Source organism: Carex rostrata, chromosome 7 (assembly GCF_964058835.1).
Source record: "Carex rostrata chromosome 7, lpCarRost1.2, whole genome shotgun sequence".
In the NCBI taxonomy this organism is placed as follows: Eukaryota; Viridiplantae; Streptophyta; class Magnoliopsida; order Poales; family Cyperaceae; genus Carex; species Carex rostrata.
The window spans coordinates 13,522,417-13,537,681 of NC_135924.1; the positions used below are offsets into that span (position 1 = coordinate 13,522,417).

General features: G+C 36.1%; 2 long non-coding RNA genes across 5 annotated transcripts; both read right to left on the reverse strand.

The window, feature by feature from the left end:
• Positions 1–945: 945 nt before the first annotated feature.
• LOC144557656 (uncharacterized) lies at positions 946–6,212 on the reverse strand. 4 transcript variants are annotated; one of them, XR_013512739.1, is made up of 11 exons: positions 5,893–6,212; positions 4,620–4,830; positions 4,162–4,273; positions 3,700–3,799; positions 3,401–3,455; positions 2,670–2,907; positions 2,379–2,549; positions 1,935–2,051; positions 1,427–1,846; positions 1,254–1,322; positions 946–1,170 (listed from the first exon to the last, which is right to left on the reverse strand). It is a non-coding gene; the product is annotated as an uncharacterized LOC144557656 (long non-coding RNA). The 4 variants fall into 4 exon arrangements; XR_013512737.1 differs by having other exon boundaries at positions 1,254–1,875; positions 2,017–2,051; positions 2,451–2,549; XR_013512738.1 differs by having other exon boundaries at positions 1,254–1,846; positions 2,451–2,549.
• Positions 6,213–12,028: 5,816 nt separating this feature from the next.
• Positions 12,029–12,999, reverse strand: LOC144556438 (uncharacterized). The gene is made up of 2 exons (XR_013512446.1): positions 12,787–12,999; positions 12,029–12,575 (listed from the first exon to the last, which is right to left on the reverse strand). It is a non-coding gene; the product is annotated as an uncharacterized LOC144556438 (long non-coding RNA).
• Between the last annotated feature and the right edge of the window lie 2,266 nt (positions 13,000–15,265).

Consider the following 15,265-nt stretch of genomic DNA (forward strand, 5'->3'; position numbering starts at 1 on the left):
TATAGCATGGATTGTCTCCATTTCTTATGTATTGATTTCTCTAGTACTGCGATGTAAGTCGCATATTAATAATTTGGGCGCACCTACAGCGTCATTCTTTCTAATGTTTTTCTACCCCGCACTTGACCGAACAGTCCGAGAACCCTTCTTCTCCAATCAGCATTTTAACCCAGTCAAAATTGCAAATTTCTCCCCCAAATCGGACGTGGGTGGTAAGTCGTAACACTTCACTTCTCCTAAAAAATTGCTTCAAATCATGAGAATCATCTCCAAACCGGCTCCAAACGTCAAGAATCGGTGAAGAATCGCTTGATTAAGCCAGTTTGATCCGGTTTTTTATTCTATGATTTTTAACATATACAATTTTTTTGGGGCCCCATTGGATTTTGGGGCCCGGGGCCGTTGCCCTGGCTGCCCTGGGTCAGGGCCGGGGTTGGTTATTACAATAAATAATTTCCCATCTAGATTTCTCCAAAAGTCGAATGCTTATCAGACCAACACCGATCTGATAAGCGTTCGAACCGTCCGATTGATTGATTTTTATAAATGAATGCGCACTATCAAATCCGTTAAATCTAAACAATATATTAATCGGACGGTTCGGGACCTGTTGAACCGATAATTGTGAATATTTTGAATAAACAAATTTTTATAATATGATTCGGGACCTGTTAAAATTTTTATAATATTTTTACAAAATATTTTGAATATTTTGTGAATTTAATTGCAAAACTTAATATTTAATAAACAAATTTTTATAATATTTCCTTTGGCTTCCCGTCGGAATGAATTCACGCCATATACATCTATGTATACTAGCAATGAGCCTCGCTTTGCTTCGGCGGTAGCATTTGAGTAGAGGCAAAACTATATACAAATTTTATATAAAGGGACTATATATAGAAGAAAAGCAATGTTGAAGGTTCAAATGATAATGCAAAGGCATAGAAAAACCAGTACAACTGAAAATATTAGCGTACATTCAGAAATATAGTATAAAGTTGTTGTCTATGTAAGATAAGTAAACATTAAATTCTAAACACTTTTTTTTTTTTTACATTGTTTATCAAAATGGTTCCAAGTGTTTTCTCCAACCTATTAACATGTGACTCAGTGTGGTCTGTGCTTTGGTCAACAACAAATGAAGCAGCACCATTGTCTGCATAGGCACTAAAAAATTGTTAGAGGTATAGTTTGGTAAAAGTAATTTGATCATTAATATTGAAATACCAATAATGTAGTAAATAACATACCAGAAGTTGAAGCATCAGACTTCCAGTGAGCTCACATATAAAAGATACCATGAAAATAGGAATTGGAACCTGCAGATGATTCTTGAGCTCAATTACTCTTAACTGCCTCTGAAACCTCATAAGTCATAAGTCATAACAAAGAAAAGTAAATAAAATAAATAATAATTTATTACCCAAACTCCTATTGGAATAGGATCTTGTCAGGTTGCAATTTCATTCAATGCCGAGACATGTCAGTGACAGACCATTATTGTACCCTGACTGGCACAGCACCAATGGCTGTTAGGTTGTGAAATACAACACACACAAAAACCAAGAAAGACAAGCAAAAAAGTGGGGTTTAAACTCAGATAGGATTCAACCAGTATCTAAGGCTTGACTTACTATTGTGAGGTCAGCAAACATAATTGGAAATAACTAAAAGATGTTGAAAATGAAAAGGCTAAGAGTTATATAATATACCTCCTGTCACACAAACACACAGATCGTATTTCTTCAAGGGGGATTTAGGATGTGAATCCATCCAGTTAGTTCTTGTGGCAGATTCCCATTTCTTCCCCCAAGTCTCACCATACACACTCTTGCATATCAAACTATTAAAGCAAATAAGTAAATCCAATTCCTGCCAGTCAAATTTGTTTTCGCAATTAGTTAGCATGTGCAGTGATTATATATGCTTACATTAGCAGCTGATGCAATTTAGTTAGCATGTGCAGTGGTCGTCATGGATAACTTTAAAAGATGACATATTGATTGCAGGTACCTGAGCTTATGTACTTGAAATCTCTTTCCTGAACTCTAATTATAGAGCAAATTGTCAATACAAAAGTTGTTATATCCATTATACCAGTTACTATATGATTTCATGTTCTGTTTGGTAGCAGTCAGCCAACTGAACCTCAATTAGCTAACTAAGTTAATTAACCCTCGACAGTGAACTAAACCTGAGTTTTGTGGCACTATTATGGATGTATTGTGCAAGGAAGGTGAATTTCAACAGGTACGTGATTTTCTGTAACTTATGATTTGCAAAACTCATGTGTCTAGATGTAATTTTTTTAATGTAGTGGACTGCAGGTAATAATTTACTATAAAGAAATTTTACGAATATCAACTGTGAACCACCTGAGAATTTGTCCATTTTTTTTGGAAATTATCTTGGTATTGAAGTTTGTGTTAGATGCAGGAACTTTTTACCTTGATCGTGTTTTTTTGTGTTATGATTGTTCCGAGAAGAGCTGCTTCCTTAAATCTTTTTTCTCAGTTGTTGCTGGAGGCTTTGATTGTTGCCCGGAGCTGCAAGTATAAGTTAAACTAAGTAGTGTGATTTTTTTGGTGTGAAAGAGAATATTTATATGTTATTTTATTTAACTGATGTTTGATTTAAAAAAATGTATAGTGAATGAAAAGACTGACCCAATCTAAATAAACAGTCTTCATTCTAACAGACTCCGGCCTCATAAAATGTCACATATGCCGCCAGCTTTGAAGGTTTGCTTCCAAAATTTCACTTTAAATTTGAAGAGCATCGGCAACTGAACCTGCAAGGCTGAGCACCTTAAATGGAGCTCTATATTCAATAGCTTTAACTGTAACAGGCATGAATCAGTGACCCAGAAATGAGCAAACACCAAACGGGCTACCTGACCCCCATCTGAAAAGAAACCCATTAACCCTTTTAGTATTCAAAAATACTGATCAGAGGGGCTTAAATTGAATTGGAAACAATATTTACAAAGTCACTAAACCTCCATCCAAATTGTTTCATTGGAAAAGGAAAGGAATATACCAGATTTCTGGTGAGGCCTAAGTACCGATAAAACAGGTTGAAGTGTACCCAGCGATCACTTTGTCGGACTATTTTTATTTTCAGCTTCTGTTGATTAGTTGTACTAATTTGACAGTGTTAACATAATTATGGTGTCAACGTGACTCAAATAGGTTGAGGCCACCTAGATGAGTATCTGACATCACAAAAATGTACTGCCTTGGTTGCTTGGTCGATTCATACCTGCCTAATTTTGGTTTTAATGAAAATAATGCCACCCTGATTGTTAACCAAATTTAATTTTTATTTTTGTTAAACAAAATGAGAATTTTACAGTTCTTCGCTTATCATAATGTTAATCAGCTACCAGTCAACTCACCAATTTGAAGACCTTTCAAACTTCTCACCAATATTTTGATAAGATATCATTAGACCTAGAATCAACACAACAGTATCAGGCCAAGTTGAGTAGCATTTATTATTTGGCTGGTAGGTTGGATTTGAACAAACTTAGTTGTAGTTTTAAAGAAGAAAATAACAAAAACTCTTGTGTTTTTAAATTGCAGCATTGAGAATAAAATATGGGACTAAGAATGACCAATATTAAAGCTTAATGGCATGACTCATATATCAAATCTACAATAAAAGAAGCATAGAAAATTAAAAAGATTGAAGTACCAGTAAAAGTAGCTAAGAAACAGGACCATTATTGTTTGGGGAACAATGCATGTGTCACATATGCACCATCTTTTGCAGCCCCGTGTGCATCCGATACTTTCTGCAGTAATGAACAAAATAAATCATTTAACTTGTTAAACATGATATGAATATTTCAATCGAAAGTTATAATGCCTAAACATCAACGCAATGGTGCTAATTAATGTTTATGGAACTGATCATAATGAACTTCCCTAAACATAACGCGTTCTAAATATGAAGCGACAATTAGGAACCCAATTTGGAGTTTGCTGAAGGTTGTTGCTGTAAAATAAGGACAAAGTGATAGTCCTTTGCCACTTCATAGTAAATTTCCAATTGGTAATTGCTTCTTCCTTAAGAAAGTAGGTACTTTATGTAAACAATAACAAAAGCTTAAAAGTACTGTCTCAAAATTTTTCTTTTACACACTAATTTTATTACCTGACACTCAGGTAGTCTACCTCTGGATTGCACCAAAACATCAACAATAATCATGTCTTCCTTCACGATTCTCTTCCTTTATCCTTACTATTCTCTGATCCCCTTTGTCTGACTTTTGCACACACCACCGGAAATATTTTATTTGACAATGTTAACAAATATGAGCCTACTAATGGCAGCAAAGCCATTTTGGATTGTAAATCCCCAAAATTTAGAAATCATAAATTGACAGCTTTTACTCATCTACTTATGCTTGAAAAAATTTGGAAGTGAAAAGATTGCATGAACAAATTTTCACATCCTCTTGATTAAATCATTGAGATAGGTACAAATTGTTGAAAGAGGTAAGTTAATAAAAAATTGCCAAAAGATCAACAAATAGGTTGTGAAGAGGTGATAAAAATGATCATAATTAAAATTAAATAGGCATCATAAAATTTGGGAGAAGATTTCAGTACCTCATGGCGATAGCGATCACTGATTTGGGAGAATTTATCACAATTGAAGGTAATTTGGACCTCGGTTCGGCATTCAATTCCCTTTTATAAACCAAGTTGTTGAATGGAAACTTATAAAAAGTGAAAGTGCATGGAACTCAAAGCAGGACCACATCGATGCTTTGTCCAGTCTTTCGCTTGATTATGTGCAGATACATCTTCAAAAGTGAACCTTCGCATAGAAAAAAAACACTTTCAAGTATCAAAAGATGCCACATGAGATTGAAAAAAACAAATTCATGATGACATCTTGATATTCAAAGGGAATGAGCTTAATGTTGAGATCTACAGCGTATATCTGCTCAACGGGCTGTTCATTAATTCATTGCTTTGTTTGGTTTACTATCTGCTCTAATTCCATGAACGAAATGTCAGAACATTTACATAATCTTAAACCCTAGAATCATATTAACTATTATAATCAGTTACAAAGTCACAAACCCTAATAATATACCTTACAGTCCAGATTGGTCAATTCAATGAACTTCTCAAATTGAAGAATATAAAACTGTGACCAGAGACGAAGCATGGGGGTGGCCAACCCCTTATTGAAGTCTGAGCTGTAATTTGGTTTATTAAAGGGATTTGTGAAGTTCTCTTGAAACATAGATATTGCAGATATTCAGAAAAAAATAGTCAATAACAGTGCACGATTGTACAATTCAATTTTCGATAACAGTGCACGATTGTACAATTCAATTTTGTAGATCATTGAAAACAAAACAACCCCAAGTGTTTGGGACCTCTCTGGTAAATTCCATAGAAACCTAATCCAGAGATTTAATTTATTCATATTAGAAAAATAAGTAAAGAAATACATGAAACATTAATCAATTTAGTAACATGTAGTAAAAAGGTATTACATCACTAACAAAAACAAAAGCAAGAAAGATGCAAATTTCCCAAGTTCTAATGACTGTTCTGTAAATGATGTATCAATTATCATCAATTGGGATATTAAATTAGCAACAATTGGTATGCAAACTGTGGGCACAATATAAACCATCAAATACTTCAATTGGGTACTTCAATTGCAAATTAATGTCACCAATGATGTACCCCAAAAGAAAGTATATGACAGAAGGTTGCACATTTTTCCTGCTATGGTGGTGCTATGAGCATTTACTATGTAAAGTAAAAAAAAAAAAATCATCAATTTTTTGTAATAGAGAGAAAGAAATAATAAAAACAAAAGAAGAAGTAAATTCTATAAATAAGAAGAAGAAAAATGTACCTATAAAGCTCAAACACACCGTTGTAGAGAAGCCTATTGTGCTCTCTCAATTATCTGACCCGTGTTCGGCTCCACTGTCAATTGCGCCATTAGAATCATTTCCTTTGGTGCTGCAATTATGGGTCAATAGAAGAGCCTCCGGTAGCTTCAAGAAAAACAGACAGGGAAAAAGGACGACTAAGTTTCAGGCGAAGAAGGGAAGGTTTTACGTAGGCAGATCTGCTCCGAGGTAGCGATTAAGAGTGGAAAGGAAAATTGAAGAGGATTGAAGGAAAGAGGAAAAAAAAAAAAAAAAAGGAAAGACGGTGGAAGAGGAAAGATCCAGAGAGATCTAGGGTAAAATAAATGGAGGGAGGAAAATTAAAAAATTATATGCTATGGGTCCACCTGTTACCTTTTAGTAGAGAGAAAAATTTAAAAATTATTCTGCGAGCCCCACGTGTCAACCTTGTGTAGTTAGATGGGCTCCATTTTTCAGTCTTACTGTAGCTATCACTGTAGATGTACTGTAGCAAACTCCCACCAAGATTATATATATATAATAGATTTGTTTCTTTTGGAAAATGTCAATCGTTCATTTTTCATCTAACACCAATCTCAAGGCTTATTTTATATTAAAGAATTGGAATTAACCAAATCAAATTTTGAGTTCGGGTCCGCCCAAATACTCTAATCCGTTCAATTGTTTTAACCTTTACGTCATGTTTGGTTGTGGAGTAAAGTTAAACCGGATTAAATTTCTTACTCCAAGCTAAATCGGAGTAAGTTAATCATGTTTGGTGGAGTAAGCTAAACTACCTCTCTAGGTGGTGTAAGTTACTCCGATTTAGCTCAAATCTTACTCTATCTTAAGCCGCCTATGTTACTCCTCGTTTGGCTTCTTAAGCGTGGAGTAAGGGGTTTACTCCACCTCTTACTCCACAACCAAACATGGCCTTAGAGTTTAGACTTTAAGCTTGCACGAATCTTGAAGCTTGAATTAAAGTTGAAAATTTGAATTTAACCAAATTAGATGCCTATTTCGGGTCCGCCAGACCCCCTCCCTCTCTTTGTTCTTCTTCTCTGTTTCGCGCAAGAAGGCATAGCCTCCCCGTCTCTCTTCTGTCTCTGTTTGGCGCACCCCACACACGCGATTTGCAACGAGAGGAAGCTAATTTCGGGGTTACCGTTGAGTTGAGTGGTTCAAAGGAGGAAGATGAATTGAAGGGCAAAAGGGTCAGTAAAGACGGTCAGGTGTTTATTAAAGAGATACACACTGACGATGGGTCCCAGAGTGAGTTAGAGGAACAACAGGCGCTAAAAGTAGTTGAGGCTGTCAATTGGACCCCACTAGAACAGTACCGAAAGGAAAATGGAGAAGAAAACAGAGACGAGGAATCAGCGAACCGTTCGTGACAGGATTCAGAAGTTGATAGAGTCGGTTAAGCCAAATCAGCTCTCGCTGCTGACATGACAAACGGAGAATAAATCTTATCTTTTCAGTAACTCTTTTGTTTACTTTTTCTTACTATTCGCATCGTCTATATAAGGCTAACTCCTCTGTGGAGCTGTATGCAGATTTTGATCAATAAAATAGTGGAATTGCTGTTTGCATTTCGCTGCGATGGTTTCTTGTCATAACCTCGCTTTTATCCCAAATTAGTGTTCAATTTGTCTCAAGCTCTCTTCTTTCTGATTGTTTCTAGTAATTGAGCTTGAAGCTCGTTGCACGATTTCTCCTATCTCTCTCACTGACCCGCGGTCCCACTCGATCTATCTCTCTCTCTTCGTTGCTTCTTGGAGAAGGGAATGGAGGAGGTCGTCCGTATTGAATTCGAATTTGACGCGGGACTTGTCCATGGCAGAAAATGGTACGGTTTGGGGCGTTTCTCTCTTCTCCTTGAGTATTTGTAACATTTTCTCTCTCTTGTTGGTCTTGGGCTCTGGATTTTCGCTCATGTGCTGAGAACCCCTCTCTTTCCCCTCTTTTCTATTGTTCTGGGTTGCTTGCTGCTCTGGCTTGCTTGCCTTCTGTTATGGTGCTGGCACGCTATTCTGGTGCTTGCTGAACTGACTCGATGCTTCATTCCGACGGCCGTGAGGCTAGAAGATTGTGTCCTTGGAACCGACCGTCTTTCTTTCCTCTCTCTCTCTTGTGCTAGCTCTAATCGGGTAATTTTTCCGAGTTACCTCGTCTAATTTGATCGGATTTTTGGCTTGTCGGATTGTTTAGCTAAATACACCTTTGCTCGGGTTGTTTATTTTCTCAGCAAACGGTGCTGACTTGAGGCTTGTGTGTGCTTGTTTGCGCCTTGCCTTGTTCTGTTTTGCTGGCTGTGTGATTGCCTCTGACCTGTTGCCTTTTCTTTGTTTCTGGTGTGCTGTTCTGTTTGGTATATGTGCATATGTGCATGTGTGCTTGTGTGTTTTGCTGGCTGTGTGCTTCGCCTCTGATCTGTTGCCTTGTCTTTTTGTTTTGCTGGCCTGGCTTGTTGCTTGGCTGTGTTGTGTTGTTGTGCTGACTTGCGAAGTGCTGGTACCAGTGGTAGTTTATTAAAAATATAAATTATTTTAGAATTAAATTAGATTAATTTAGATCAAAGTAAATAATTAATATTTGACTAACTAGTTTAGTCAGACTGACTTAAGGGGTAATTTTTATAAAATCGAAAAAATCAAGAATTTAACTTACACATTAATTGGGGACGATAGTTAGAATAATTTAGAGTAGATCTTAATTAGTTATAATCATGTAATTTCAGATCAACAGATTTAGTACGAGTCTGATCTGTGGACTGATGTAGATTATTACAATACAAGTAATAAATCCTAATTTACGCTCAATTCGGTTGCAAGTGTACAACCTTGTCGAGTAGTACTTAGGGATCGTCTCCACAGGGACAAGTCGGAATATCTAAGTCTAACCTAACAATTTAATTTAGTAAAAGAAAGTAAAAGAAAGTAAAGAGGTTTTTGTTTGTTCAATTGGTTGGTTTGATTGCGATTAAATTAAATTAAACTAAAGTCTTAAGGCGAAATTCGGTTTTTAACAAGAATGAGAAATTAGGGTTTCTTAGGGTTCCTATCCACTGGTGTTATGACTAATTGGTTTATTAAATTTGTTCTTTTAGTTATGAAGGCACAGTTGGGTGTTGTAGGTACAAAGGGATATCTCTATATTAATACCATCTTTAAATTAGAATAAACGTCACATCTCGGTACTTGGCTACCCTAATCTAAAGTCATTAAGTTCTTACTGTCCCAATTGATCTAGAAAACTATCTTTCACCTCTCGGTACTTGGCACAATTTTCTAAACTATTGGGTGAAGCCCGTATAAGACAAGCGTCACCTCTCGGTACTTAGCCTATCAAATACTCTATTCCTTATGGTCTAGACCTAATATTCAATTTCTCAATTGCAAATACCAAATCCTAGGGTTTCATGTGATTTCGATTAAGTCTTCACAATCAATTAAAATAAAGAATAAATCATAACAAAGAACAATAATATATAAAATAAAATCAACTAAATCATAACAAAAGTTTCAAGTACAATCCTAATCAACCCTAGAAAAGTCTTTAGCCAGTCATGGCTAAAGCACAAATCAAAAGAATAAAAGAGTTCCAAAGGAAAGAAAATAATAAAACCGGTTGATTAATGGTGTTCTCTTCTTCCTCCTTCTCTCTTCTTGCTTTCCCTTTGCTTTTCCTTGTTTAAAATCAGAAATTCTGCCTAAAAAAACGTACTCAATCTGTTCTACAGGTTCCTATTTATACCCCCCCTTTAAAACCTAGAAATAACCAACCAAAAATAGCAAATTCGGGCTCTGAACCGACCTAATTGTGGGCCGCAATACATTCATTGCGGACCGCAATGCATGGAGGCAGTTAATTAGACTGCGCAGAAGAATTTTGGAGAGGTCATTGCGGGCCGCAATAAAGGTTCGGAAAATGCTGTCTTTGCGGGCCGCAATAAAAGTCCTTGTGGACCGCAATAAAGGTCCTTGCGAGCCGCAATAAAGGTGCAGAAATGCTCTGACTTGCTTGGTTCTGGCTTGCTTGGTTGTGGGCCTCAAAGGATCCATTCCGGGCCGCAATGCATGTTGTTAGAACCTCCAATCTTCGTGCTAACTCACCCGTTTTGCTGCGTTAAGTTCCAAACACTTGATTACCTGTAGAACAAACATAACTAGGGCAGTAACTTGAACTTTTGGACATTTCTAACCTAATTAAACCTAATTTAATCAAAACTTGGCTTAATTTACATAACAAACCCTAGGTTTCAATAGATACAACTTCAGCTTATCATGGACTGATCCAGCTGACACGCAGTTTGGAGCATACACGGATCCCGTTGATTTTGCTGAGGGTTAGCTGTCACGTCTTCAGCCATTCAGGTGTGGGATATCTGAATTATTCTTTTCGTGGGCGTACTCTTACCAGTCGATCCATCTGACCTGACATATGCACTTTATTTTAAGCAGATGCATTAAAACTGTAGAGCATGTTTATACTTTCTGCACTGTAGATAGAATTATATAACCCTTGAAAAACTCGAATTTACTGTATTTTAGGAGTAGAGTAATTAACTAATATTATATATATACTATTAGAATATTAAGTTATTAGTTGTCTCTTTCTCGTGGAAGACAATATATTATTATTATATTACGTGCATATGCATGCATTAGTGAGAGCTGAGCAGGACCGAGTGACTTCGTTCCGTCTTGGTGTCACTTGGCATAGGACGGCCCGACAGCCACTGACCTGAGCGTCACTTGATTCTCGGATGGTCTTAGGATTTATATTATATGTATAAACTTTGATTATATATCTTTTTCGATTCATTTTACCATTACGTGCGGGCCGGATGCGAGCCCTAAGGCACGAACGATTCGGGATTTATTCCTTCCCTACATTAGGAGCTACTTTGCCTAGAACGGAAGTTCCAAAGGCCCAATGCGGGCCTTGTGGAATGATGTGCAGTGCATAAGGCCGGCGAGCTTTGATGCTGATCCTATTGGTCTGGCCGGACGGTAGAGTTCTCTCCTGCTCATGAGGTAAGAGATTAACAATTTTACGACTTGCACTGTATGGTTTCTCCTATTTTATATGTTTGGGTGATGAATCTTTAGGCGAGATAACACACTGGATTTTGATATAACCATCGGCTAGTGTGTTGTATAACTTGTGGGCAATGCTCGATGTCACTAGGCAACGTGTATCATTGCGCCTATGATAACATTTCTTGGATTATATTATTTGCATCTTTTGATCCTATTGGCACGGCACGGGGTGATTTACTTGATCCGTATTATATTTATTATATTTGGGGCACATAGTGCTAGGAGTACTGGATTTCGACTTGATTTCTATCCGATATTGTACTTTGATTTTGGATTTATTTTGCATGTTGGCATAATAGATTAACTGCATCATGGCATTAATTAAAAGTGTTGTAAATTCTATTAGATATTGATATAGGTTCACACTTGTGCATATTTTAAATTTATATTTCATAACTGAATGCGATTTATAAATAAAAGTGTTTTCACCGTAGAGGATTCCTGAGGGGATAATTCTGGGTCATATACTGGGCGATTTGTCGCTCACTCACAAGTTGTTTTGTGGGTTTTAGGTACAGCATCTGGCAATCCGCAGCAGGAGTTGTCAGGAGCTGTCCTCGATGGCCACACCGCTTGATTAGTTAGAGTTAGGATTTGATGAGGTTTACGAGTTCCGTATTTCCTGTTTTATATATACGGGTTCGATAGATCATGTATCCCCTTCACTAGTTGATGTTATTTTGGATCCGACACGGATCATATTGTATGACTTATATTTATGTTTATTTATGTGATATGTGACTGATGTTTGACACTATATTTTTTGCTTCCATTGCTATTTTTATTATTCGGTATATATTAGTCTTGCGTGCTTAATGATTAATTAAGCATGAGGTGAGGTTGATCATATTCTATTCTAGGATTCCTGGTTTGGGGTGTGACATTTTCATTTTTGATTATTTTCTAAGATAATTCTTTAATTTAGAAATAGTATAATCTAAGAAATCAATTTTTTATGATGGTCCTTAAATATGATATAGGAAAAACAATCTTAAGCTCTTTAATGATGCATATAAAATAAAATCAATGATAGAATAAAAGCAACAGTTAATGTGCTATAACAGTTGATGCATACAAGTTTTACAGCAAGCACGAATAATTCACAAACTCTCTATAACAAAACCAATAAAAAAAAAAAAAAAACTCAATACAGTGATAAACCAAAAACCCTTTGGTCTCAGCTGATCCGATATACCAAAGCGCCCCTTTTCTTTCATACCAATCTCAGCCGAATAAGAAGAACGAAGAAAGGGAGTTAGTACCCATCTCGGTACCACCATCATGAATTTAACATAGACCCAAAGAAACAAGCTAGCAATCAAATATACGAACACAAACTGTGAATAAATATTCAAAATCCTCTTAACAGCTCTTTTGACGTATTAGTTTCCAGTTATTTGTGTAGGTACCGAATTAAAAGCTAGACGACCACCAAACGTAAAAAAATTTGCCACCAATAATCCTGTGATCCAATTGGTCCGCTCGTCAGAGCCTATATCAGATACAGGCCAATAGCTGACCAAAACACTAATCACCGCGACAACAATTGGAGCTCCCACAGTTATTATGAACATAACCTATTGAAATGACAAGATTAAATCTTAAAGTTGTTAATAATAATAATAGAAATAGTGAGGTGAATTAAACAAAAAGTACGTATGAAGGGACACCCAAAGAAATTAAAAAAAAAAAGAAAAAAAAAAAGACTTTTTTTTTTTTTTTTTTGATTCAAGCCCGTAGGCGAAAAAAAAAAAAAAAAAAAAAAAAAAAAAAAAAAAAAAGACTTACCAGATAGGCCGTTACATGGACTCCGGGAAGGAATTCAATGAGATAGGGGACAGAGGCTATTACGTGGAAGACAAAGTTAAAGAAAGCGAGAAACCTCAACCGGTAAATTGTGTTTGATCGATTTTTGCCTAAGGTAAGATCAAATATCCGAGTAATTTGGTTATTAGAGTGACTCGAAAGGCCGATTTGAAGGCCCACTTTGAGTTGGAGGCCCAAAGAACTAGGATCCGTTACTGATGGGGTTTCTTGGGTTTCAGAATGTGAGACTAGCGAGCCTATTGTGAGCCCTACGTGGTCTTGGGTTGGAGGGTCTGAGCTCAGCTGAGTATTATAGGCCTCTACGTTGTGTTTGCGTGCCAACTGAAGTGGTGCTACCATCTGTTGCCAAGACAAAACTTGATGCACATCTACAATATCGGATGACAAAAATATATATACAACTGGTCTTCATTCCGTATTAACTATTGAAGAATGATTAACATTTAATGTTACATTAAAAGAGACAAAATGAAATACTTGCTAGAAGATGAAACATTGAGAAGTTTTACAACGTACGTACCTTGTTCAATTGAAGCGGAGAATTGGTGGATCGTTTCCTCAGTGACTTGCCCCATTGAGGAATAGGGTACTATGATACTATCTGCTGAGTTCTAATCGAAGAGAGCTGTAGCTGGGTTCGATGAAGCTTTATTGCGGCTTGAGAGCAGAGAAAGATGTAATAAGTAGGGAACTAGTCTGACAATGGCAAGCGTTCGCTGCTCTTAATTAGAAACTCATGAGCAATATTTGGAGGGGGTTTTATAACCTGCTTTTGTTTGAAAGGTTAAGCCTGGGTAGGGTTACCGTCCTGGTGGGTGGGGTTACCGTCCTGGTGCGGGAAAGACAATGATTTGTGTGTGATTCCGTGTTACATTTTCTTTCCCCGTCTGTGTTTTTCTCTGTAACTTGGCGTCTGACTGCTGATTTCTTTATGCAAGTTTTTTTTTTTTTTTTTGAATACCTGACTGATTCAGTCAGGATTCAAGTTTTTTGTAGGCGTGGAAAGACGTATGCTATCTCATAAAAAAAAAAAATTAAGGTGTGAGTTTTTTGTTTGCGTGGAAACTGGAAAGACGTAATGCTATCTCAAGTTTTTTGTTGGCGGTAGTCGGTAGACTGAGAGAAGAGTTTTCTGTTTCTTTTTATGTAGCGGTATGTGTTTCTTTTGTCTGTCACTTGACGTTTGACTCCTGATTTCGTTCCATTTGACCAGCCTTATTCTTGATTACAGACCAATTGAAACATGAAAACACGATCCGTAGTGGCATCCCCCGGACTGGCGGTTTTCAACCTCAAAAGGAAAAAGACAAAAAAGTCTTCGGATTGATTCTCAATTGTTTAATGATTTCTTCCCCTAGTAAGCGTATTTCGTCTATTGGGAAAGGAGTTCTTCAAAATGTCAATAAATATTTCTTTTTGTGTAATAGCATTACCAAATCAACCGAATTTTTTATTTTTGTTTAATCAATAATTTTGCAACTTTAATTCACATAAGTAGTCCAACATAAATAACTTGCAACAAAACAGAGATCTCAGAATTAAATAACCAGGGATGCAATTATTTTGCCCGAATGCCTATCCAGAGGTGCGACGCAGCTAATAGCTGCATTCCTGATAAAACTGAATTTTTTTTCTAAAAATTGTGCCAACTTCGTTTTTTTTTTATATATGAAATGGGAGCTAAAAAAAATTCAGCACTAACCATTGCGACAACGAGAAGGCTGAATACGATGAGGAGCGTCAATCGTCAAATTGATTGATATGAATACATATAAGTGTACAAATCAATGGTAATTATTGACCAATGTTAATTCGGTAAAGGAAATATTAATTGCTGGATCAATTTCCATGTTGACCAAAAAGGAAATATTATAACTAAATAACTATTAAAATCCTTATTACTCGCGAGGAAGCAGTAGGTATTGTTAAACACAGTGATTAATGAGAATTAAAAAGTGGCCAGTACCAGTGTAACACCTGATATGCATTTTTAATTATTTTGTACTTATTTGTAATATTAAAAAAATTACAAGGTTTAAATGTTAAAACATAAAACTTAAAAGAAAAATATAAAAACCAACGTGGCACTAAGGCATTCATCTCCTTAACACCCTTTTAATTTGTTTCCATCTTCATATGACTCGGTTAAAAAATAAAAACAGAGAAAGAAAGGAAAAGAAAAATAAAAATATGCATTTTTAATTATTTTGTACTTCTTTGTAATATTAAAAAAATTACAAGGTTTAAATGTTAAAACATAAAACTTAAAAGAAAAATATAAAAACCAACGTGGCACTAAGGCATTCATCTCCTTAACACCCTTTTAATTTGTTTCCATCTTCATATGACTCGGTTAAAAAATAAAAACAGAGAAAGAAAGGAAAAGAAAAATAAAAGAGAAAGAGAGAAGAAAAATAGAAAAGGAAATAGAAATATTTTG